The sequence below is a fragment of the Sinohyriopsis cumingii genome, unplaced genomic scaffold (assembly GCF_028554795.1).
Source record: "Sinohyriopsis cumingii isolate HCF-2022 unplaced genomic scaffold, ASM2855479v2 utg001656l, whole genome shotgun sequence".
Lineage (NCBI taxonomy): Eukaryota > Metazoa > Mollusca > Bivalvia > Unionida > Unionidae > Sinohyriopsis > Sinohyriopsis cumingii.
The window spans coordinates 214,254-240,321 of record NW_028316032.1 but is presented as its reverse complement, the minus strand read 5'-3'; the positions used below and the strand labels follow the sequence as shown (position 1 = coordinate 240,321).

General features: G+C 34.3%; 3 non-coding genes across 3 annotated transcripts; all 3 read left to right on the top strand.

The window, feature by feature from the left end:
* The first annotated feature begins 5,595 nt into the window (after positions 1 to 5,595).
* Trnak-uuu (transfer RNA lysine (anticodon UUU)) lies at positions 5,596 to 5,668 on the top strand. The gene has a single exon. It is a non-coding gene; the product is annotated as a tRNA-Lys (tRNA).
* Positions 5,669 to 9,374: 3,706 nt separating this feature from the next.
* On the top strand, positions 9,375 to 9,447 carry Trnak-uuu (transfer RNA lysine (anticodon UUU)). Its single transcript has one exon. It is a non-coding gene; the product is annotated as a tRNA-Lys (tRNA).
* Positions 9,448 to 13,227: 3,780 nt separating this feature from the next.
* Positions 13,228 to 13,300, top strand: Trnak-uuu (transfer RNA lysine (anticodon UUU)). Its single transcript has one exon. It is a non-coding gene; the product is annotated as a tRNA-Lys (tRNA).
* Positions 13,301 to 26,068: the final 12,768 nt, after the last annotated feature.

Sequence of the window (26,068 nt, the reverse complement as noted above, 5' to 3'; positions counted from 1 at the left end):
CGGATTTTGCTGCGTAGCCCTTTCCATTACGTATTTAAAGGGTGCGGCCATATTTGTATCACATGACGTTTAGCAGTTATGGTGCAGATAGATGCCCAGAGCTCGGTTCAAACGAAAATGCTTTTCTTTACATTTCACGTCAATATCATTTCATTGCACAAGTCTTTGGAATTAAGAGTTTTTTGTTATGAAAACAAAATTCAGTAAATGCGTCCCCCACTGCTGCCATCATATTTGCATTTCCAGTAATGCTGCATATTAGTTCGTTAACTGAGAAATGAATGAGTCATAATTACCCAATAGTATTACGAATCTATGGTCATACACTAAAAAACAAACCTAAGCAAAACCAAAACGGTTTGTAATACTGAACAAATAATTCAGTTAACAAAGTTGTAAAATGAAAATGTAAGAGGGACTTACAGCATTATGAATTGCATCCAAAATCATCCCAAAATGTTATCTTCAAGTCCAAAGGAATAGAATGTTCCGAATAAAATCTACATCCTCAAATGCATTGGTCTACCAACAGTTCTGATATATCACAATGGCATTTTCAAGAATTCTTTAGAAATAATTCACAATAGGCCAAAAATAATATTTTAACCCACATAGCATTTTGTGGCTCCAATGAATAATTCAAACAAATGTTTGCTTCCAAATAATATCTAAACACAACAATAAATATATCTGAAGAATAATGTTACAAGAAGAACATACAAAATATGACTGACCAAATAGTCCAACTCCACGTACTTAAATACAGACATAAGGACTGAAAACTCATTAGCTACTACTCACTACGTGACAATGAACAAATATCCCTAAAAGCTCCGGTGGCCTAGTAATTACAGCGTACGCCTCGGATGCGGGAGTTCGTGGGATCGATCCCCGGCCGAGTCATACCAAAGACTTACAAATATGGTACTAACAGCTGCCTTGCTTGGAGCTCAGCATTAAGAGGTTAGTGTTAGGACTGGTCGGCCGGGTCTCAGGATAAAGTGACTGGGTGGGACATCATACCACATGTCTGCGGCATGATGCCCCAGTGCTAGCCATCACTATAAACTGCCACACTGCAGACATCGTAGCGATATGACTGACAAATTCTTAAAAGCTACCTTAAAAATACAAATCACATGCACACACAAACACACACACACACACACAAATCTCTCATGTCGTAGAAATAAAACCACCACATCTAACACACACCTTCCGTATTTATGTATTTTCTCCTGTACCGATCCATAGAAGAAAATCACAAATATGTATAGAGAACAATTAATTGGAAGCAAGTTTATCAACTTACAGGTACTATTTAATTGATTATGTAGTGTGTAAGCATTGCTTTCTCTGGAAACAAAAAATTTCAAGATAGGTGATTTTCACATGTGTAATTAACTGAGAGAAATTAAGGAAAGAATGCGAAGATTTAAGAGAAGAGCAGAAGGATAGTGTTTGTGTTGTCCGGACTGTAAAATCATAACTGTTAACACAAACAAACAATGATTAGTCTTAACTTTAGCAACTTGCTCGGCTAATGACACATTTGTGCATTTCCTTATGCAGCAAAATTTAAATTCCTCCGTGAATGGTTGATTGCCATATAAACTGGATTATTGTTTCCATAAGGGGCTAACATCTAAGATCCAATCAATCCTAGACGCTAGCTATGTGAAGTTGATGAGATAACGATTAACCATGTTGCGCATAACTACCCGAGCCAACATTCGACCATGCATTAACAAGTAGCCCGCCTAGCTCAGTCGGTAGAACATCAGACTTTTAATCTGAGGGTCGTGAGTTCGAGTCCCACGGTGGGCGTACAATTTTTAATACCAGTACAAATTTATACTACACTTTGTACACGCGTCTATTTAGCTACAAATAGGTGTGATGGTAAATGTCCCACAGAAACGTTTTCATTTTCTCATATAATCATTTTTATGTTGAATTTTGATATCCTCTTTTTCAAATTCATTAGCTTGTCAATGTCTTTCTGGTTTCCACACAGCCCTCAGAAAGGTACTGATTATGGTAGTGACCCTGTATGTACCCATCCAGATAAAAAGTGAATGAAATATGTAAGTTCATTTACATATTCTATATACTTCTATTGAAGCGTTTTGTTTTGTAATTCAATAGTGTTGGGATTTTTCTATCCTATCCTTGTACTGGTGTATATTTTTGTTTGTTATCTAATACTTTCGAGCTCTTAGCGCTTTAACGTCTTAGGCGCTGTACTAAGTCCACATAATTATTATTATTATTATTATTATTATTATTATTATTATTATTATAATTAATATTATTATTGTTATTATTTTATTATTATTATTATTATTATTATTATTATTATTATTATTATTATTATTATTATTATTTTTATTATTATTATTATTATTATTATTATTATTATTATTATTATTATTATTATTATCAATTGTGGGAATTTCCAAAATACTGATAAACAATTCTTCCGAATTATTTCTTCATTTTGATTTAGCAGCTAAAATTGTAAGTCAGCAAAAATTCATTTTTACGACTAACATCTTTCTTTCTTTCCTTTTTTTTTTTTGGTCATTTTTTTTTTATTCTTCTTTTTTGTGTTTTAACCATTAATATCACCGCACCGGATTGCGCGATCCTTGTGGCCACTGCTTTCGAGTGTCCGATAGCCCGTAATCATACTTCCCACAAAACTGTGAACTCATTATTGTAACCTTCATGACTTGATCTAAGATAGGTTTCTTTCACATATGTACGGTGCAGTCTTTATTTTCTCCACGTTGCAAAGTTTCATCTAACTCATCAGAACAGGAAAGAACTGACAGTACCTTGCAGTGCTAGTCTCTTTTCTTCTCTTCTTTTTAAGACATATTAACTTTTAGTCGCAGATTTTAAAATTCCTTTGAGATTTGTGTTACATTGCGAATTACATATTATGTTATTGTTTGAATCGTAAAATTAATGCATTTAATTCTCAAACGATGCATTGCATTCTTTAGCTTACTTAAATCGAGAACTATTATCAAAACTCGCAATTGATAAATCATTTTTAAAAAATCCATATTTTCATTCATTTAGATTGAGCATCCGAAACTGGACGGCAACAATTTAATTTTAAGACTTAGTATTTTCACCAATACAATCATCGCATTCTATACCGCGATGTTGTGACCACCGAATTCAGGTGTCCGAGAGGCGGTGATCGTACCTCCATTAAAACCGTGAACACATCCTGCGTGCATATCTCATGCAGTTATTGTTGATTGAAACGAGAAGTGTTTATACGTCTTCACGGTGCATTCTTCGTTTTGTCTCCATTACAACGTTTGAATAAACAATTTAGAACACGAAACAACTGATAGTAGCTTGCAGTGGTAGTGTCTCATTACTTTAAACATATTGTCTGTTAGGTGGAGCTTTTAGACTGGCGTTGACTTTTGTGCTTCTGTCCGTATATTTTAATAATATTCGTATCATAATATGAATGCATTCAATTTGCATATGATATAGTGGATGCGTTAGATTTACTGGAATCAAGAAGAAATGCTGACAGAATGATCAACATCTCTTAGAGTTGATTAAATTGGGTACTCTATCCCGTTCGCATGGACATGTGGATACGCTCTCATTTAGGGACATCTTAGGAAAGGAGAGAAATACTTGCAGGTATATCTATATTCATTTTGACAACAATTGAAAATCAGTGGAAGCTAAATCATAACCACCTACCCTCGGACTTTCACCCATGACCCTTAGATTAAATGTCGGATGCTCTAGCGACTGAGATTGGGGCACTACTCATCCAAATTCTGTCAGTTTGTCAGTCTCGGATTTTGCTGCGTAGCCCTTTCCATTACGTATTTAAAGGGTGCGGCCATATTTGTATCACATGACGTTTAGCAGTTATGGTGCAGATAGATGCCCAGAGCTCGGTTCAAACGAAAATGCTTTTCTTTACATTTCACGTCAATATCATTTCATTGCACAAGTCTTTGGAATTAAGAGTTTTTTGTTATGAAAACAAAATTCAACAAATGCGTCCCCCACTGCTGCCATCATATTTGCATTTCCAGTAATGCTGCATATTAGTTCGTTAACTGAGAGATGAATGAGTCATAATTACTCAATAGTGTTACGAATCTATGGTCATACACTAAAAAACAAACCTAAGCAAAACCAAAACGGTTTGTAATACTGAACAAATAATTCAGTTAACAAAGTTGTAAAACGAAAATGTAAGAGGGACTTACAGCATTATGAATTGCATCCAAAATCATCCCAAAATGTTATCTTCAAGTCCAAAGGAATAGAATGTTCCGAATAAAATCTACATCCTCAAATGCATTGGTCTACCAACAGTTCTGATATATCACAATGGCATTTTCAAGAATTCTTTAGAAATAATTCACAATAGGCCAAAAATAATATTTTAACCCACATAGCATTTTGTGGCTCCAATGAATAATTCAAACAAATGTTTGCTTCCAAATAATATCTAAACACAACAATAAATATATCTGAAGAATAATGTTACAAGAAGAACATACAAAATATGACTGACCAAATAGTCCAACTCCACGTACTTAAATAAAGACATAAGGACTGAAAACTCATTAGCTACTACTCACTACGTGACAATGAACAAATAACCCTAAAAGCTCCGGTGGCCTAGTAATTACAGCGTACGCCTCGGATGCGGGAGTTCGTGGGATCGATCCCCGGCCGAGTCATACCAAAGACTTACAAATATGGTACTAACAGCTGCCTTGCTTGGAGCTCAGCATTAAGAGGTTAGTGTTAGGACTGGTCGGCCGGGTCTCAGGATAAAGTGACTGGGTGGGACATCATGCCACATGTCTGCGGCATGATGAACCAGTGCTAGCCATCACTATAAACTGCCACACTGCAGACATCGTAGCGATATGACTGACAAATTCTTAAAAGCTACCTTAAAAATACAAATCACATGCACACACAAACACACACACACACACACACAAATCTCCCATGTCGTAGAAATAAAACCACCACATCTAACACACACCTTCCGTATTTATGTATTTTCTCCTGTACCGATCCATAGAAGAAAATCACAAATATGTATAGAGAACAATTAATTGGAAGCAAGTTTATCAACTTACAGGTACTATTTAATTGATTATGTAGTGTGTAAGCATTGCTTTCTCTGGAAACAAAAAATTTCAAGATAGGTGATTTTCACATGTGTAATTAACTGAGAGAAATTAAGGAAAGAATGCGAAGATTTAAGAGAAGAGCAGAAGGATAGTGTTTGTGTTGTCCGGACTGTAAAATCATAACTGTTAACACAAAGAAACAATGACTAGTCTTAACTTTAACAACTTGCTCGGCTAATGACACATTTGTGCATTTCCTTATGCAGCAAAATTTAAATTCCTCCGTGAATGGTTGATTGCCATATAAACTGGATTATTGTTTCCATAAGGGGCTAACATCTAAGATCCAATCAATCCTAGACGCTAGCTATGTGAAGTTGATGAGATAACGATTAACCATGTTGCGCATAACTACCCGAGCCAACATTCGACCATGCATTAACAAGTAGCCCGCCTAGCTCAGTCGGTAGAGCATCAGACTTTTAATCTGAGGGTCGTGAGTTCGAGTCCCACGGTGGGCGTACAATTTTTAATACCATTACAAATTTATACTACACTTTGTACACGCGTCTATTTAGCTACAAATAGGTGTGATGGTAAATGTCCCACAGAAACGTTTTTATTTTCTCATATAATCATTTTTATGTTGAATTTTGATATCCTCTTTTTCAAATTCATTAGCTTGTCAATGTCTTTCTGGTTTCCACACAGCCCTCAGAAAGGTACTGATTATGGTAGTGACCCTGTATGTACCCATCCAGATAAAAAGTGAATGAAATATGTAAGTTCATTTACATATTCTATATACTTCTATTAAAGCGTTTTGTTTTGTAATTCAATAGTGTTGGGATTTTTCTATCCTATCCTTGTACTGGTGTATATTTTTGTTTGTTATCTAATATTTTCGAGCTCTTAGCGCTTTAACGTCTTAGGCGCTGTACTAAGTCCACATAATTATTATTATTATTATTATTATTATTATTATTATCATTATTAATATTATTATTGTTATTATTTTTATTATTGTTATTATTATTATTATTATTATTATTATTATTATTATTATTATTATTATCAATTGTGGGAATTTCCAAAATACTGATAAACAATTCTTCCGAATTATTTCTTTATTTTGATTTAGCAACTAAAATTGTAAGTCAGCAAAAATTCATTTTTACGACTAACATCTTTCTTTCTTTCCTTTTTTTTTTTTGGTCATTTTTTTTTTATTCTTCTTTTTTGTGTTTTAACCATTAATATCACCGCACCGGATTGCGCGATCCTTGTGGCCACTGCTTTCGAGTGTCCGATAGCCCGTAATCATACTTCCCACAAAACTGTGAACTCATTATTGTAACCTTCATGACTTGATCTAAGATAGGTTTCTTTCACATATGTACGGTGCAGTCTTTATTTTCTCCACGTTGCAAAGTTTCATCTAACTCATCAGAACAGGAAAGAACTGACAGTACCTTGCAGTGCTAGTCTCTTTTCTTCTCTTCTTTTTAAGACATATTAACTTTTAGTCGCAGATTTTAAAATTCCTTTGAGATTTGTGTTACATTGCGAATTACATATTATGTTATTGTTTGAATCGTAAAATTAATGCATTTAATTCTCAAACGATGCATTGCATTCTTTAGCTTACTTAAATCGAGAACTATTATCAAAACTCGCAATTGATAAATCATTTTTAAAAAATCCATATTTTCATTCATTTAGATTGAGCATCCGAAACTGGACGGCAACAATTTAATTTTAAGACTTAGTATTTTCACCAATACAATCATCGCATTCTATACCGCGATGTTGTGACCACCGAATTCAGGTGTCCGAGAGGCGGTGATCGTACCTCCATTAAAACCGTGAACACATCCTGCATGCATATCTCATGCAGTTATTGTTGATTGAAACGAGAAGTGTTTATACGTCTTCACGGTGCATTCTTCGTTTTGTCTCCATTACAACGTTTGAATAAACAATTTAGAACACGAAACAACTGATAGTAGCTTGCAGTGGTAGTGTCTCATTACTTTAAACATATTGTCTGTTAGGTGGAGCTTTTAGACTGGCGTTGACTTTTGTGCTTCTGTCCGTATATTTTAATAATATTCGTATCATAATATGAATGCATTCAATTTGCATATGATATAGTGGATGCGTTAGATTTACTGGAATCAAGAAGAAATGCTGACAGAATGATCAACATCTCTTAGAGTTGATTAAATTGGGTACTCTATCCCGTTCGCATGGACATGTGGATACGCTCTCATTTAGGGACATCTTAGGAAAGGAGAGAAATACTTGCAGGTATATCTATATTCATTTTGACAACAATTGAAAATCAGTGGAAGCTAAATCATAACCACCTACCCTCGGACTTTCACCCATGACCCTTAGATTAAATGTCGGATGCTCTAGCGACTGAGATTGGGGCACTACTCATCCAAATTCTGTCAGTTTGTCAGTCTCGGATTTTGCTGCGTAGCCCTTTCCATTAAATATTTAAAGGGTGCGGCCATATTTGTATCACATGACGTTTAGCAGTTATGGTGCAGATAGATGCCCAGAGCTCGGTTCAAACGAAAATGCTTTTCTTTACATTTCACGTCAATATCATTTCATTGCACAAGTCTTTGGAATTAAGAGTTTTTTGTTATGAAAACAAAATTCAATAAATGCGTCCCCCACTGCTGCCATCATATTTGCATTTCCAGTAATGCTGCATATTAGTTCGTTAACTGAGAGATGAATGAGTCATAATTACTCAATAGTGTTACGAATCTATGGTCATACACTAAAAAACAAACCTAAGCAAAACCAAAACGGTTTGTAATACTGAACAAATAATTCAGTTAACAAAGTTGTAAAATGAAAATGTAAGAGGGACTTACAGCATTATGAATTGCATCCCAAATCATCCCAAAATGTTATCTTCAAGTCCAAAGGAATAGAATGTTCCGAATAAAATCTACATCCTCAAATGCATTGGTCTACCAACAGTTCTGATATATCACAATGGCATTTTCAAGAATTCTTTAGAAATAATTCACAATAGGCCAAAAATAATATTTTAACCCACATAGCATTTTGTGGCTCCAATGAATAATTCAAACAAATGTTTGCTTCCAAATAATATCTAAACACAACAATAAATATATCTGAAGAATAATGTTACAAGAAGAACATACAAAATATGACTGACCAAATAGTCCAACTCCACGTACTTAAATACAGACATAAGGACTGAAAACTCATTAGCTACTACTCACTACGTGACAATGAACAAATATCCCTAAAAGCTCCGGTGGCCTAGTAATTACAGCGTACGCCTCGGATGCGGGAGTTCGTGGGATCGATCCCCGGCCGAGTCATACCAAAGACTTACAAATATGGTACTAACAGCTGCCTTGCTTGGAGCTCAGCATTAAGAGGTTAGTGTTAGGACTGGTCGGCCGGGTCTCAGGATAAAGTGACTGGGTGGGACATCATGCCACATGTCTGCGGCATGATGCCCCAGTGCTAGCCATCACTATAAACTGCCACACTGCAGACATCGTAGCGATATGACTGACAAATTCTTAAAAGCTACCTTAAAAATACAAATCACATGCACACACAAACACACACACACACACACACAAATCTCCCATGTCGTAGAAATAAAACCACCACATCTAACACACACCTTCCGTATTTATGTATTTTCTCCTGTACCGATCCATAGAAGAAAATCACAAATATGTATAGAGAACAATTAATTGGAAGCAAGTTTATCAACTTACAGGTACTATTTAATTGATTATGTAGTGTGTAAGCATTGCTTTCTCTGGAAACAAAAAATTTCAAGATAGGTGATTTTCACATGTGTAATTAACTGAGAGAAATTAAGGAAAGAATGCGAAGATTTAAGAGAAGAGCAGAAGGATAGTGTTTGTGTTGTCCGGACTGTAAAATCATAACTGTTAACACAAAGAAACAATGACTAGTCTTAACTTTAACAACTTGCTCGGCTAATGACACATTTGTGCATTTCCTTATGCAGCAAAATTTAAATTCCTCCGTGAATGGTTGATTGCCATATAAACTGGATTATTGTTTCCATAAGGGGCTAACATCTAAGATCCAATCAATCCTAGACGCTAGCTATGTGAAGTTGATGAGATAACGATTAACCATGTTGCGCATAACTACCCGAGCCAACATTCGACCATGCATTAACAAGTAGCCCGCCTAGCTCAGTCGGTAGAGCATCAGACTTTTAATCTGAGGGTCGTGAGTTCGAGTCCCACGGTGGGCGTACAATTTTTAATACCATTACAAATTTATACTACACTTTGTACACGCGTCTATTTAGCTACAAATAGGTGTGATGGTAAATGTCCCACAGAAACGTTTTTATTTTCTCATATAATCATTTTTATGTTGAATTTTGATATCCTCTTTTTCAAATTCATTAGCTTGTCAATGTCTTTCTGGTTTCCACACAGCCCTCAGAAAGGTACTGATTATGGTAGTGACCCTGTATGTACCCATCCAGATAAAAAGTGAATGAAATATGTAGGTTCATTTACATATTCTATATACTTCTATTAAAGCGTTTTCTTTTGTAATTCAATCGTGTTGGGATTTTTCTATCCTATCCTTGTACTGGTGTATATTTTTGTTTGTTATCTAATATTTTCGAGCTCTTAGCGCTTTAACGTCTTAGGCGCTGTACTAAGTCCACATAATTATTATTATTATTATTATTATTATTATTAATATTATTATTGTTATTATTTTTATTATTATTATTATTATTATTATTAATATTATTATTATTATTATCATTATTAATATTATTATTGTTATTATTTTTATTATTGTTATTATTAATTTTATTATTATTATTATTATTATTATTATTATTATTTTTATCAATTGTGGGAATTTCCAAAATACTGATAAACAATTCTTCCGAATTATTTCTTCATTTTGATTTAGCAACTAAAATTGTAAGTCAGCAAAAATTCATTTTTGCGACTAACATCTTTCTTTCTTTCCTTTTTTTTTTTTGGTCATTTTTTTTTTATTCTTCTTTTTTGTGTTTTATCCATTAATATCACCGCACCGGATTGCGCGATCCTTGTGGCCACTGCTTTCGAGTGTCCGATAGCCCGTAATCATACTTCCCACAAAACTGTGAACTCATTATTGTAACCTTCATGACTTGATCTAAGATAGGTTTCTTTCACATATGTACGGTGCAGTCTTTATTTTCTCCACGTTGCAAAGTTTCATCTAACTCATCAGAACAGGAAAGAACTGACAGTACCTTGCAGTGCTAGTCTCTTTTCTTCTCTTCTTTTTAAGACATATTAACTTTTAGTCGCAGATTTTAAAATTCCTTTGAGATTTGTGTTACATTGCGAATTACATATTATGTTATTGTTTGAATCGTAAAATTAATGCCTTTAATTCTCAAACGATGCATTGCATTCTTTAGCTTACTTAAATCGAGAACTATTATCAAAACTCGCAATTGATAAATCATTTTTAAAAAATCCATATTTTCATTCATTTAGATTGAGCATCCGAAACTGGACGGCAACAATTTAATTTTAAGACTTAGTATTTTCACCAATACAATCATCGCATTCTATACCGCGATGTTGTGACCACCGAATTCAGGTGTCCGAGAGGCGGTGATCGTACCTCCATTAAAACCGTGAACACATCCTGCATGCATATCTCATGCAGTTATTGTTGATTGAAACGAGAAGTGTTTATACGTCTTCACGGTGCATTCTTCGTTTTGTCTCCATTACAACGTTTGAATAAACAATTTAGAACACGAAACAACTGATAGTAGCTTGCAGTGGTAGTGTCTCATTACTTTAAACATATTGTCTGTTAGGTGGAGCTTTTAGACTGGCGTTGACTTTTGTGCTTCTGTCCGTATATTTTAATAATATTCGTATCATAATATGAATGCATTCAATTTGCATATGATATAGTGGATGCGTTAGATTTACTGGAATCAAGAAGAAATGCTGACAGAATGATCAACATCTCTTAGAGTTGATTAAATTGGGTACTCTATCCCGTTCGCATGGACATGTGGATACGCTCTCATTTAGGGACATCTTAGGAAAGGAGAGAAATACTTGCAGGTATATCTATATTCATTTTGACAACAATTGAAAATCAGTGGAAGCTAAATCATAACCACCTACCCTCGGACTTTCACCCATGACCCTTAGATTAAATGTCGGATGCTCTAGCGACTGAGATTGGGGCACTACTCATCCAAATTCTGTCAGTTTGTCAGTCTCGGATTTTGCTGCGTAGCCCTTTCCATTAAATATTTAAAGGGTGCGGCCATATTTGTATCACATGACGTTTAGCAGTTATGGTGCAGATAGATGCCCAGAGCTCGGTTCAAACGAAAATGCTTTTCTTTACATTTCACGTCAATATCATTTCATTGCACAAGTCTTTGGAATTAAGAGTTTTTTGTTATGAAAACAAAATTCAATAAATGCGTCCCCCACTGCTGATATCATATTTGCATTTCCAGTAATGCTGCATATTAGTTCGTTAACTGAGAGATGAATGAGTCATAATTACTCAATAGTGTTACGAATCTATGGTCATACACTAAAAAACAAACCTAAGCAAAACCAAAACGGTTTGTAATACTGAACAAATAATTCAGTTAACAAAGTTGTAAAATGAAAATGTAAGAGGGACTTACAGCATTATGAATTGCATCCCAAATCATCCCAAAATGTTATCTTCAAGTCCAAAGGAATAGAATGTTCCGAATAAAATCTACATCCTCAAATGCATTGGTCTACCAACAGTTCTGATATATCACAATGGCATTTTCAAGAATTCTTTAGAAATAATTCACAATAGGCCAAAAATAATATTTTAACCCACATAGCATTTTGTGGCTCCAATGAATAATTCAAACAAATGTTTGCTTCCAAATAATATCTAAACACAACAATAAATATATCTGAAGAATAATGTTACAAGAAGAACATACAAAATATGACTGACCAAATAGTCCAACTCCACGTACTTAAATACAGACATAAGGACTGAAAACTCATTAGCTACTACTCACTACGTGACAATGAACAAATATCCCTAAAAGCTCCGGTGGCCTAGTAATTACAGCGTACGCCTCGGATGCGGGAGTTCGTGGGATCGATCCCCGGCCGAGTCATACCAAAGACTTACAAATATGGTACTAACAGCTGCCTTGCTTGGAGCTCAGCATTAAGAGGTTAGTGTTAGGACTGGTCGGCCGGGTCTCAGGATAAAGTGACTGGGTGGGACATCATGCCACATGTCTGCGGCATGATGCCCCAGTGCTAGCCATCACTATAAACTGCCACACTGCAGACATCGTAGCGATATGACTGACAAATTCTTAAAAGCTACCTTAAAAATACAAATCACATGCACACACAAACACACACACACACACACACACACACACAAATCTCCCATGTCGTAGAAATAAAACCACCACATCTAACACACACCTTCCGTATTTATGTATTTTCTCCTGTACCGATCCATAGAAGAAAATCACAAATATGTATAGAGAACAATTAATTGGAAGCAAGTTTATCAACTTACAGGTACTATTTAATTGATTATGTAGTGTGTAAGCATTGCTTTCTCTGGAAACAAAAAATTTCAAGATAGGTGATTTTCACATGTGTAATTAACTGAGAGAAATTAAGGAAAGAATGCGAAGATTTAAGAGAAGAGCAGAAGGATAGTGTTTGTGTTGTCCGGACTGTAAAATCATAACTGTTAACACAAAGAAACAATGATTAGTCTTAACTTTAGCAACTTGCTCGGCTAATGACACATTTGTGCATTTCCTTATGCAGCAAAATTTAAATTCCTCCGTGAATGGTTGATTGCCATATAAACTGGATTATTGTTTCCATAAGGGGCTAACATCTAAGATCCAATCAATCCTAGACGCTAGCTATGTGAAGTTGATGAGATAACGATTAACCATGTTGCGCATAACTACCCGAGCCAACATTCGACCATGCATTAACAAGTAGCCCGCCTAGCTCAGTCGGTAGAGCATCAGACTTTTAATCTGAGGGTCGTGAGTTCGAGTCCCACGGTGGGCGTACAATTTTTAATACCATTACAAATTTATACTACACTTTGTACACGCGTCTATTTAGCTACAAATAGGTGTGATGGTAAATGTCCCACAGAAACGTTTTTATTTTCTCATATAATCATTTTTATGTTGAATTTTGATATCCTCTTTTTCAAATTCATTAGCTTGTCAATGTCTTTCTGGTTTCCACACAGCCCTCAGAAAGGTACTGATTATGGTAGTGACCCTGTATGTACCCATCCAGATAAAAAGTGAATGAAATATGTAGGTTCATTTACATATTCTATATACTTCTATTAAAGCGTTTTGTTTTGTAATTCAATCGTGTTGGGATTTTTCTATCCTATCCTTGTACTGGTGTATATTTTTGTTTGTTATCTAATATTTTCGAGCTCTTAGCGCTTTAACGTCTTAGGCGCTGTACTAAGTCCACATAATTATTATTATTATTATCATTATTATTATTAATATTATTATTGTTATTATTTTTATTATTATTATTATTATTATTATTATTATTATTATTATTATTATCATTATTAATATTATTATTGTTATTATTTTTATTATTGTTATTATTATTATTATTATTATTATTATTATTATTATCAATTGTGGGAATTTCCAAAATACTGATAAACAATTCTTCCGAATTATTTCTTCATTTTGATTTAGCAACTAAAATTGTAAGTCAGCAAAAATTCATTTTTACGACTAACATCTTTCTTTCTTTCCTTTTTTTCTTTTGGTCATTTTTTTTTTATTCTTCTTTTTTGTGTTTTAACCATTAATATCACCGCACCGGATTGCGCGATCCTTGTGGCCACTGCTTTCGAGTGTCCGATAGCCCGTAATCATACTTCCCACAAAACTGTGAGCTCATTATTGTAACCTTCATGACTTGATCTAAGATAGGTTTCTTTCACATATGTACGGTGCAGTCTTTATTTTCTCCACGTTGCAAAGTTTCATCTAACTCATCAGAACAGGAAAGAACTGACAGTACCTTGCAGTGCTAGTCTCTTTTCTTCTCTTCTTTTTAAGACATATTAACTTTTAGTCGCAGATTTTAAAATTCCTTTGAGATTTGTGTTACATTGCGAATTATATATTATGTTATTGTTTGAATCGTAAAATTAATGCATTTAATTCTCAAACGATGCATTGCATTCTTTAGCTTACTTAAATCGAGAACTATTATCAAAACTCGCAATTGATAAATCATTTTTAAAAAATCCATATTTTCATTCATTTAGATTGAGCATCCGAAACTGGACGGCAACAATTTAATTTTAAGACTTAGTATTTTCACCAATACAATCATCGCATTCTATACCGCGATGTTGTGACCACCGAATTCAGGTGTCCGAGAGGCGGTGATCGTACCTCCATTAAAACCGTGAACACATCCTGCATGCATATCTCATGCAGTTATTGTTGATTGAAACGAGAAGTGTTTATACGTCTTCACGGTGCATTCTTCGTTTTGTCTCCATTACAACGTTTGAATAAACAATTTAGAACACGAAACAACTGATAGTAGCTTGCAGTGGTAGTGTCTCATTACTTTAAACATATTGTCTGTTAGGTGGAGCTTTTAGACTGGCGTTGACTTTTGTGCTTCTGTCCGTATATTTTAATAATATTCGTATCATAATATGAATGCATTCAATTTGCATATGATATAGTGGATGCGTTAGATTTACTGGAATCAAGAAGAAATGCTGACAGAATGATCAACATCTCTTAGAGTTGATTAAATTGGGTACTCTATCCCGTTCGCATGGACATGTGGATACGCTCTCATTTAGGGACATCTTAGGAAAGGAGAGAAATACTTGCAGGTATATCTATATTCATTTTGACAACAATTGAAAATCAGTGGAAGCTAAATCATAACCACCTACCCTCGGACTTTCACCCATGACCCTTAGATTAAATGTCGGATGCTCTAGCGACTGAGATTGGGGCACTACTCATCCAAATTCTGTCAGTTTGTCAGTCTCGGATTTTGCTGCGTAGCCCTTTCCATTACGTATTTAAAGGGTGCGGCCATATTTGTATCACATGACGTTTAGCAGTTATGGTGCAGATAGATGCCCAGAGCTCGGTTCAAACGAAAATGCTTTTCTTTACATTTCACGTCAATATCATTTCATTGCACAAGTCTTTGGAATTAAGAGTTTTTTGTTATGAAAACAAAATTCAGTAAATGCGTCCCCCACTGCTGCCATCATATTTGCATTTCCAGTAATGCTGCATATTAGTTCGTTAACTGAGAAATGAATGAGTCATAATTACCCAATAGTATTACGAATCTATGGTCATACACTAAAAAACAAACCTAAGCAAAACCAAAACGGTTTGTAGTACTGAACAAATAATTCAGTTAACAAAGTTGTAAAATGAAAATGTAAGAGGGACTTACAGCATTATGAATTGCATCCAAAATCATCCCAAAATGTTATCTTCAAGTCCAAAGGAATAGAATTTTCCGAATAAAATCTACATCCTCAAATGCATTGGTCTACCAACAGTTCTGATATATCACAATGGCATTTTCAAGAATTCTTTAGAAATAATTCACAATAGGCCAAAAATAATATTTTAACCCACATAGCATTTTGTGGCTCCAATGAATAATTCAAACAAATGTTTGCTTCCAAATAATATCTAAACACAACAATAAATATATCTGAAGAATAATGTTACAAGAAGAACATACAAAATATGACTGACCAAATAGTCCAACTCCACGTACTTAAATACAGACATAAGGACTGAAAACTCATTAGCTACTACTCACTACGTGACAATGAACAAATATCCCTAAAAGCTCCGGTGGCCTAGTAATTACAGCGTACGCCTCGGATGCGGGAGTTCGTGGGATCGATCCCCGGCCGAGTCATACCAAAGACTTACAAATATGGTACTAACAGCTGCCTTGCTTGGAGCTCAGCATTAAGAGGTTAGTGTTAGGACTGGTCGGCCGGGTCTCAGGATAAAGTGACTGGGTGGGACATCATGCCACATGTCTGCGGCATGATGCCCCAGTGCTAGCCATCACTATAAACTGCCACACTGCAGACATCGTAGCGATATGACTGACAAATTCTTAAAAGCTACCTTAAAAATACAAATCACATGCACACACAAACACACACACACACACACACACACAAATCTCCCATGTCGTAGAAATAAAACCACCACATCTATTACACACCTTCCGTATTTATGTATTTTCTCCTGTACCGATCCATAGAAGAAAATCACAAATATGTATAGAGAACAATTAATTGGAAGCAAGTTTATCAACTTACAGGTACTATTTAATTGATTATGTAGTGTGTAAGCATTGCTTTCTCTGGAAACAAAAAATTTCAAGATAGGTGATTTTCACATGTGTAATTAACTGAGAGAAATTAAGGAAAGAATGCGAAGATTTAAGAGAAGAGCAGAAGGATAGTGTTTGTGTTGTCCGGACTGTAAAATCATAACTGTTAACACAAAGAAACAATGACTAGTCTTAACTTTAACAACTTGCTCGGCTAATGACACATTTGTGCATTTCCTTATGCAGCAAAATTTAAATTCCTCCGTGAATGGTTGATTGCCATATAAACTGGATTATTGTTTCCATAAGGGGCTAACATCTAAGATCCAATCAATCCTAGACGCTAGCTATTTGAAGTTGATGAGATAACGATTAACCATGTTGCGCATAACTACCCGAGCCAACATTCGACCATGCATTAACAAGTAGCCCGCCTAGCTCAGTCGGTAGAGCATCAGACTTTTAATCTGAGGTTCGTGAGTTCGAGTCCCACGGTGGGCGTACAATTTTTAATACCATTACAAATTTATACTACACTTTGTAAACGCGTCTATTTAGCTACAAATAGGTGTGATGGTAAATGTCCCACAGAAACGTTTTTATTTTCTCATATAATCATTTTTATGTTGAATTTTGATATCCTCTTTTTCAAATTCATTAGCTTGTCAATGTCTTTCTGGTTTCCACACAGCCCTCAGAAAGGTACTGATTATGGTAGTGACCCTGTATGTACCCATCCAGATAAAAAGTGAATGAAATATGTAAGTTCATTTACATATTCTATATACTTCTATTAAAGCGTTTTGTTTTGTAATTCAATAGTGTTGGGATTTTTCTATCCTATCCTTGTACTGGTGTATATTTTTGTTTGTTATCTAATATTTTCGAGCTCTTAGCGCTTTAACGTCTTAGGCGCTGTACTAAGTCCACATAATTATTATTATTATTATTATTATTATTATTATTATTATTATTATTATTATTATTAATATTATTATTGTTATTATTATTATTATTATTATTATTATTATTATTATTATTATTATTATTATTATCAATTGTGGGAATTTCCAAAATACTGATAAACAATTCTTCCGAATTATTTCTTTATTTTGATTTAGCAACTAAAATTGTAAGTCAGCAAAAATTCATTTTTACGACTAACATCTTTTTTTCTTTCCTTTTTTTTTTTTGGTCATTTTTTTTTTATTCTTCTTTTTTGTGTTTTAACCATTAATATCACCGCACCGGATTGCGCGATCCTTGTGGCCACTGCTTTCGAGTGTCCGATAGCCCGTAATCATACTTCCCACAAAACTGTGAACTCATTATTGTAACCTTCATGACTTGATCTAAGATAGGTTTCTTTCACATATGTACGGTGCAGTCTTTATTTTCTCCACGTTGCAAAGTTTCATCTAACTCATCAGAACAGGAAAGAACTGACAGTACCTTGCAGTGCTAGTCTCGTTTCTTCTCTTCTTTTTAAGACATATTAACTTTTAGTCGCAGATTTTAAAATTCCTTTGAGATTTGTGTTACATTGCGAATTACATATTATGTTATTGTTTGAATCGTAAAATTAATGCATTTAATTCTCAAACGATGCATTGCATTCTTTAGCTTACTTAAATCGAGAACTATTATCAAAACTCGCAATTGATAAATCATTTTTAAAAAATCCATATTTTCATTCATTTAGATTGAGCATCCGAAACTGGACGGCAACAATTTAATTTTAAGACTTAGTATTTTCACCAATACAATCATCGCATTCTATACCGCGATGTTGTGACCACCGAATTCAGGTGTCCGAGAGGCGGTGATCGTACCTCCATTAAAACCGTGAACACATCCTGCATGCATATCTCATGCAGTTATTGTTGATTGAAACGAGAAGTGTTTATACGTCTTCACGGTGCATTCTTCGTTTTGTCTCCATTACAACGTTTGAATAAACAATTTAGAACACGAAACAACTGATAGTAGCTTGCAGTGGTAGTGTCTCATTACTTTAAACATATTGTCTGTTAGGTGGAGCTTTTAGACTGGCGTTGACTTTTGTGCTTCTGTCCGTATATTTTAATAATATTCGTATCATAATATGAATGCATTCAATTTGCATATGATATAGTGGATGCGTTAGATTTACTGGAATCAAGAAGAAATGCTGACAGAATGATCAACATCTCTTAGAGTTGATTAAATTGGGTACTCTATCCCGTTCGCATGGACATGTGGATACGCTCTCATTTAGGGACATCTTAGGAAAGGAGAGAAATACCTGCAGGTATATCTATATTCATTTTGACAACAATTGAAAATCAGTGGAAGCTAAATCATAACCACCTACCCTCGGACTTTCACCCATGACCCTTAGATTAAATGTCGGATGCTCTAGCGACTGAGATTGGGGCACTACTCATCCAAATTCTGTCAGTTTGTCAGTCTCGGATTTTGCTGCGTAGCCCTTTCCATTAAATATTTTAAGGGTGCGGCCATATTTGTATCACATGACGTTTAGCAGTTATGGTGCAGATAGATGCCCAGAGCTCGGTTCAAACGAAAATGCTTTTCTTTACATTTCACGTCAATATCATTTCATTGCACAAGTCTTTGGAATTAAGAGTTTTTTGTTATGAAAACAAAATTCAGTAAATGCGTCCCCCACTGCTGCCATCATATTTGCATTTCCAGTAATGCTGCATATTAGTTCGTTAACTGAGAAATGAATGAGTCATAATTACCCAATAGTGTTACGAATCTATGGTCATACACTAAAAAACAAACCTAAGCAAAACCAAAACGGTTTGTAATACTGAACAAATAATTCAGTTAACAAAGTTGTAAAATGAAAATGTAAGAGGGACTTACAGCATTATGAATTGCATCCAAAATCATCCCAAAATGTTATCTTCAAGTCCAAAGGAATAGAATGTTCCGAATAAAATCTACATCCTCAAATGCATTGGTCTACCAACAGTTCTGATATATCACAATGGCATTTTCAAGAATTCTTTAGAAATAATTCACAATAGGCCAAAAATAATATTTTAACCCACATAGCATTTTGTGGCTCCAATGAATAATTCAAACAAATGTTTGCTTCCAAATAATATCTAAACACAACAATAAATATATCTGAAGAATAATGTTACAAGAAGAACATACAAAATATGACTGACCAAATAGTCCAACTCCACGTACTTAAATACAGACATAAGGACTGAAAACTCATTAGCTACTACTCACTACGTGACAATGAACAAATATCCCTAAAAGCTCCGGTGGCCTAGTAATTACAGCGTACGCCTCGGATGCGGGAGTTCGTGGGATCGATCCCCGGCCGAGTCATACCAAAGACTTACAAATATGGTACTAACAGCTGCCTTGCTTGGAGCTCAGCATTAAGAGGTTAGTGTTAGGACTGGTCGGCCGGGTCTCAGGATAAAGTGACTGGGTGGGACATCATGCCACATGTCTGCGGCATGATGCCCCAGTGCTAGCCATCACTATAAACTGCCACACTGCAGACATCGTAGCGATATGACTGACAAATTCTTAAAAGCTACCTTAAAAATACAAATCACATGCACACACAAACACACACACACACACACACAAATCTCCCATGTCGTAGAAATAAAACCACCACATCTAACACACACCTTCCGTATTTATGTATTTTCTCCTGTACCGATCCATAGAAGAAAATCACAAATATGTATAGAGAACAATTAATTGGAAGCAAGTTTATCAACTTACAGGTACTATTTAATTGATTATGTAGTGTGTAAGCATTGCTTTCTCCGGAAACAAAAAATTTCAAGATAGGTGATTTTCACATGTGTAATTAACTGAGAGAAATTAAGGAAAGAATGCGAAGATTTAAGAGAAGAGCAGAAGGATAGTGTTTGTGTTGTCCGGACTGTAAAATCATAACTGTTAACACAAAGAAACAATGACTAGCCTTAACTTTAACAACTTGCTCGGCTAATGACACATTTGTGCATTTCCTTATGCAGCAAAATTTAAATTCCTCCGTGAATGGTTGATTGCCATATAAACTGGATTATTGTTTCCATAAGGGGCTAACATCTAAGATCCAATCAATCCTAGACGCTAGCTATGTGAAGTTGATGAGATAACGATTAACCATGTTGCGCATAACTACCCGAGCCAACATTCGACCATGCATTAACAAGTAGCCCGCCTAGCTCAGTCGGTGGAGCATCAGACTTTTAATTGGTATTACCCAAAATTATTTCTCAAACTCAGACATGTTGTATAGTTGGGAGAGATATTGCTGATACTATAGTCACTGTAAGAGATATTATAGATATGGTTGAGAGAGACAATCTTGAGGGATATATCTTAAAAATTGATCAAGAAAAAACGTTTGACAGAGTTTGCCACTCATATCTGATTTCTGTTTTACGAAAGTTCGGTTTTGGTGACAATTTTATTCAGTGGATAAAGATATTTTATAATGAAATTAAAAGTAGTGTTAAATGCAATGGTCATCTAACGAAACCCTTTTTAATTAAAAATTCAGTCAGACAAGGTTGTCCTATATCAGCAATGTTATATGTATTAGCAGCAGAACCCTTAGGACTCGCTATCAAAGCAAATTCCACTATCAAAGGTATTCCACTCCCACTGTCTAGTAATACAAGTAAAGTTTTTCAACATGCAGATGATACAACCTTGACATTAGCGGACACACAATCCATTAATCAATCTTTTAATGTACTTGACTTGTATTGTAAAGGATCTGGTGCAAAGGTGAACAAGGAAAAGACAGAACTTCTGTGTATTGGATCTGGTAAACTTACTGATGATTATTGCAAACAATTACAAATTCAAATGTGTGATCAAGTCATCTTAATTTTGGGAGCTTATGTTGGAAAATGTGCAAAGTTATGTGAGCAACTGAACTGGAATGATAGATTGTCTAAAATTAAAAACTTATTGCAACTGTGGTCACAGAGATTTTTGACAATACAAGGAAAAGTAACAGTGGTTAATAACTTATTAGTTTCTAGAGTATTGTACATAATGTCAGTTCAGCCTCTTCCTGATATGATTGCTGATGAATTGAAGAAATTATTTCTCAGATTTATCTGGTCAGGAAAGTCCCATTTGGTTCACTATTATACAATAATTGGTGATAAGCGAAATGGCGGACTACAGTTAACTGATATAAAGATGAAAATGTATGCATTGAGACTAAAATTTTTAAAAAGATACTTTGATGTGAATTGCCATGCTATGTGGAAAAATACCTTTGATCACTTTTTATCTACTGTCCTGAACATGAGGTTGACCAAAGAGTTGTTTCTCATGTCTTTAAATAAGCAACAATTGAATACCCTACCTATATTTTACAGAGAAATGTTTCATGCATGGGAAAAACTTAGAAATAATATCGATACAAATATTGATGTGAGGAATGTTTTTGAACAACCTCTCTTTTTAAATCCTAATATTACATGTGCTGGTAAAACGTTGTTTTTCGCAGAATTTATAGAAGCAGGAATTGTTCGTGTTCAGGATATTACATATGAATTTGTACCTGGAATACTACCTTATAGAGCTATTCAAGAAATGATATACAAATCAAATTCTGAGATCAAAACAGATAAGATAAAAAAAGACTATAATTGCATAATAGAAAGTATACCATTAGGCTGGAGAAATATTGTTGCAACAGAGTCAAAACCCACTGTAACCAATGGGAGAAATAATATGTTTCTCAGAGTTGATACAAAATTATATGACCTCTGTTTATGTACAACACAACTATTTTACAAGCTTTTATGTACGTTGATTTTTCAAGAACCAGCTTCTGTTTCCTTTTGGAGTAAGATATTTAGTTTGGAAAAGCATAAATACTGGAAATTGATACACCTACCTTTCAAGACCCCAGATTGTATAGATTTGGATTACAGAATAATGCACAATCGAATATTTACAAAAGAGAGACTAAAATACTATGGCAAAATTGATAATGACTTATGTCCAGTGTGCCAGTTGGAAACAGAAGATTTATTTCACATGTTTTTGAAATGTCCTGACTTAAGCTCTTTTAAGAATTATATTGTATATATAGTTGAGATTCTTTTTAAAAATTGTAGAGTTGGTGTTCTCAATAGCACTTCTTTTGAACAAATGCTCATGATAGGATATAACAAAGAAACAAAATCAGTAAATAGTTATTTTTTGAACTACATTCTGAGCATTGCTCGATTGTGCATTTACAAAAGAAGAAACATTATGTCTTTATTAGGGAAACAAATAGACATCGAAAGATTGTTCCAATATTTGACTAGAAAATATATATTATATGCGTATCAACATTACAAAGACAAAAATCAGACTTTGATTACGAAGTATTTTGTAAAAGATAATCCTTTAATGAGAATAGAAGAGGAACAAGTGTTTATTACATTGTAGAATCATTGTTTTGTACTATAGCGTTACAAAATAAAAATTTAGAATCATTGTTCTGTAATATAGCTTAACAAAATACTATTGTAGAATCATTGTTTTGTAATATAGTATTACAAAATACTATTGTAGAACCATTATTTTGTAATATAGCATTACAAACTACCATGTACATACTGACTGTATATTTTTAGCTTATATACTGTACAAAGCGTTTTTAAATAAAGAAAGAAAAAAAAAAAAAAAAAAAAAAAAAAAGCATCAGACTTTTAATCTGAGGGTCGTGAGTTCGAGTCCCACGGTGGGCGTACAATTTTTAATACCATTACAAATTTATACTACACTTTGTACACGCGTCTATTTAGCTACAAATAGGTGTGATGGTAAATGTCCCACAGAAACGTTTTTATTTTCTCATATAATCATTTTTATGTTGAATTTTGATATCCTCTTTTTCAAATTCATTAGCTTGTCAATGTCTTTCTGGTTTCCACACAGCCCTCAGAAAGGTACTGATTATGGTAGTGACCCTGTATGTACCCATCCAGATAAAAAGTGAATGAAATATGTAAGTTCATTTACATATTCTATATACTTCTATTAAAGCGTTTTGTTTTGTAATTCAATAGTGTTGGGATTTTTCTATCCTATCCTTGTACTGGTGTATATTTTTGTTTGTTATCTAATATTTTCGAGCTCTTAGCGCTTTAACGTCTTAGGCGCTGTACTAAGTCCACATAATTATTATTATTATTATTATTATCATTATTATTATTATTATTATCATTATTAATATTATTATTGTTATTATTATTATTATTATTATTATTATTATTATTATTATTATTATTATCAATTGTGGGAATTTCCAAAATACTGATAAACAATTCTTCCGAATTATTTCTTTATTTTGATTTAGCAACTAAAATTGTAAGTCAGCAAAAATTCATTTTTACGACTAACATCTTTCTTTCTTTCCTTTTTTTTTTTTTGGTCATTTTTTTTTTTATTCTTCTTTTTTGTGTTTTAACCATTAATATCACCGCACCGGATTGCGCGATCCTTGTGGCCACTGCTTTCGAGTGTCCGATAGCCCGTAATCATACTTCCCACAAAACTGTGAACTCATTATTGTAACCTTCATGACTTGATCTAAGATAGGTTTCTTTCACATATGTACGGTGCAGTCTTTATTTTCTCCACGTTGCAAAGTTTCATCTAACTCATCAGAACAGGAAAGAACTGACAGTACCTTGCAGTGCTAGTCTCGTTTCTTCTCTTCTTTTTAAGACATATTAACTTTTAGTCGCAGATTTTAAAATTCCTTTGAGATTTGTGTTACATTGCGAATTACATATTATGTTATTGTTTGAATCGTAAAATTAATGCATTTAATTCTCAAACGATGCATTGCATTCTTTAGCTTACTTAAATCGAGAACTATTATCAAAACTCGCAATTGATAAATCATTTTTAAAAAATCCATATTTTCATTCATTTAGATTGAGCATCCGAAACTGGACGGCAACAATTTAATTTTAAGACTTAGTATTTTCACCAATACAATCATCGCATTCTATACCGCGATGTTGTGACCACCGAATTCAGGTGTCCGAGAGGCGGTGATCGTACCTCCATTAAAACCGTGAACACATCCTGCATGCATATCTCATGCAGTTATTGTTGATTGAAACGAGAAGTGTTTATACGTCTTCACGGTGCATTCTTCGTTTTGTCTCCATTACAACGTTTGAATAAACAATTTAGAACACGAAACAACTGATAGTAGCTTGCAGTGGTAGTGTCTCATTACTTTAAACATATTGTCTGTTAGGTGGAGCTTTTAGACTGGCGTTGACTTTTGTGCTTCTGTCCGTATATTTTAATAATATTCGTATCATAATATGAATGCATTCAATTTGCATATGATATAGTGGATGCGTTAGATTTACTGGAATCAAGAAGAAATGCTGACAGAATGATCAACATCTCTTAGAGTTGATTAAATTGGGTACTCTATCCCGTTCGCATGGACATGTGGATACGCTCTCATTTAGGGACATCTTAGGAAAGGAGAGAAATACCTGCAGGTATATCTATATTCATTTTGACAACAATTGAAAATCAGTGGAAGCTAAATCATAACCACCTACCCTCGGACTTTCACCCATGACCCTTAGATTAAATGTCGGATGCTCTAGCGACTGAGATTGGGGCACTACTCATCCAAATTCTGTCAGTTTGTCAGTCTCGGATTTTGCTGCGTAGCCCTTTCCATTAAATATTTAAAGGGTGCGGCCATATTTGTATCACATGACGTTTAGCAGTTATGGTGCAGATAGATGCCCAGAGCTCGGTTCAAACGAAAATGCTTTTCTTTACATTTCACGTCAATATCATTTCATTGCACAAGTCTTTGGAATTAAGAGTTTTTTGTTATGAAAACAAAATTCAGTAAATGCGTCCCCCACTGCTGCCATCATATTTGCATTTCCAGTAATGCTGCATATTAGTTCGTTAACTGAGAAATGAATGAGTCATAATTACCCAATAGTGTTACGAATCTATGGTCATACACTAAAAAACAAACCTAAGCAAAACCAAAACGGTTTGTAATACTGAACAAATAATTCAGTTAACAAAGTTGTAAAATGAAAATGTAAGAGGGACTTACAGCATTATGAATTGCATCCAAAATCATCCCAAAATGTTATCTTCAAGTCCAAAGGAATAGAATGTTCCGAATAAAATCTACATCCTCAAATGCATTGGTCTACCAACAGTTCTGATATATCACAATGGCATTTTCAAGAATTCTTTAGAAATAATTCACAATAGGCCAAAAATAATATTTTAACCCACATAGCATTTTGTGGCTCCAATGAATAATTCAAACAAATGTTTGCTTCCAAATAATATCTAAACACAACAATAAATATATCTGAAGAATAATGTTACAAGAAGAACATACAAAATATGACTGAC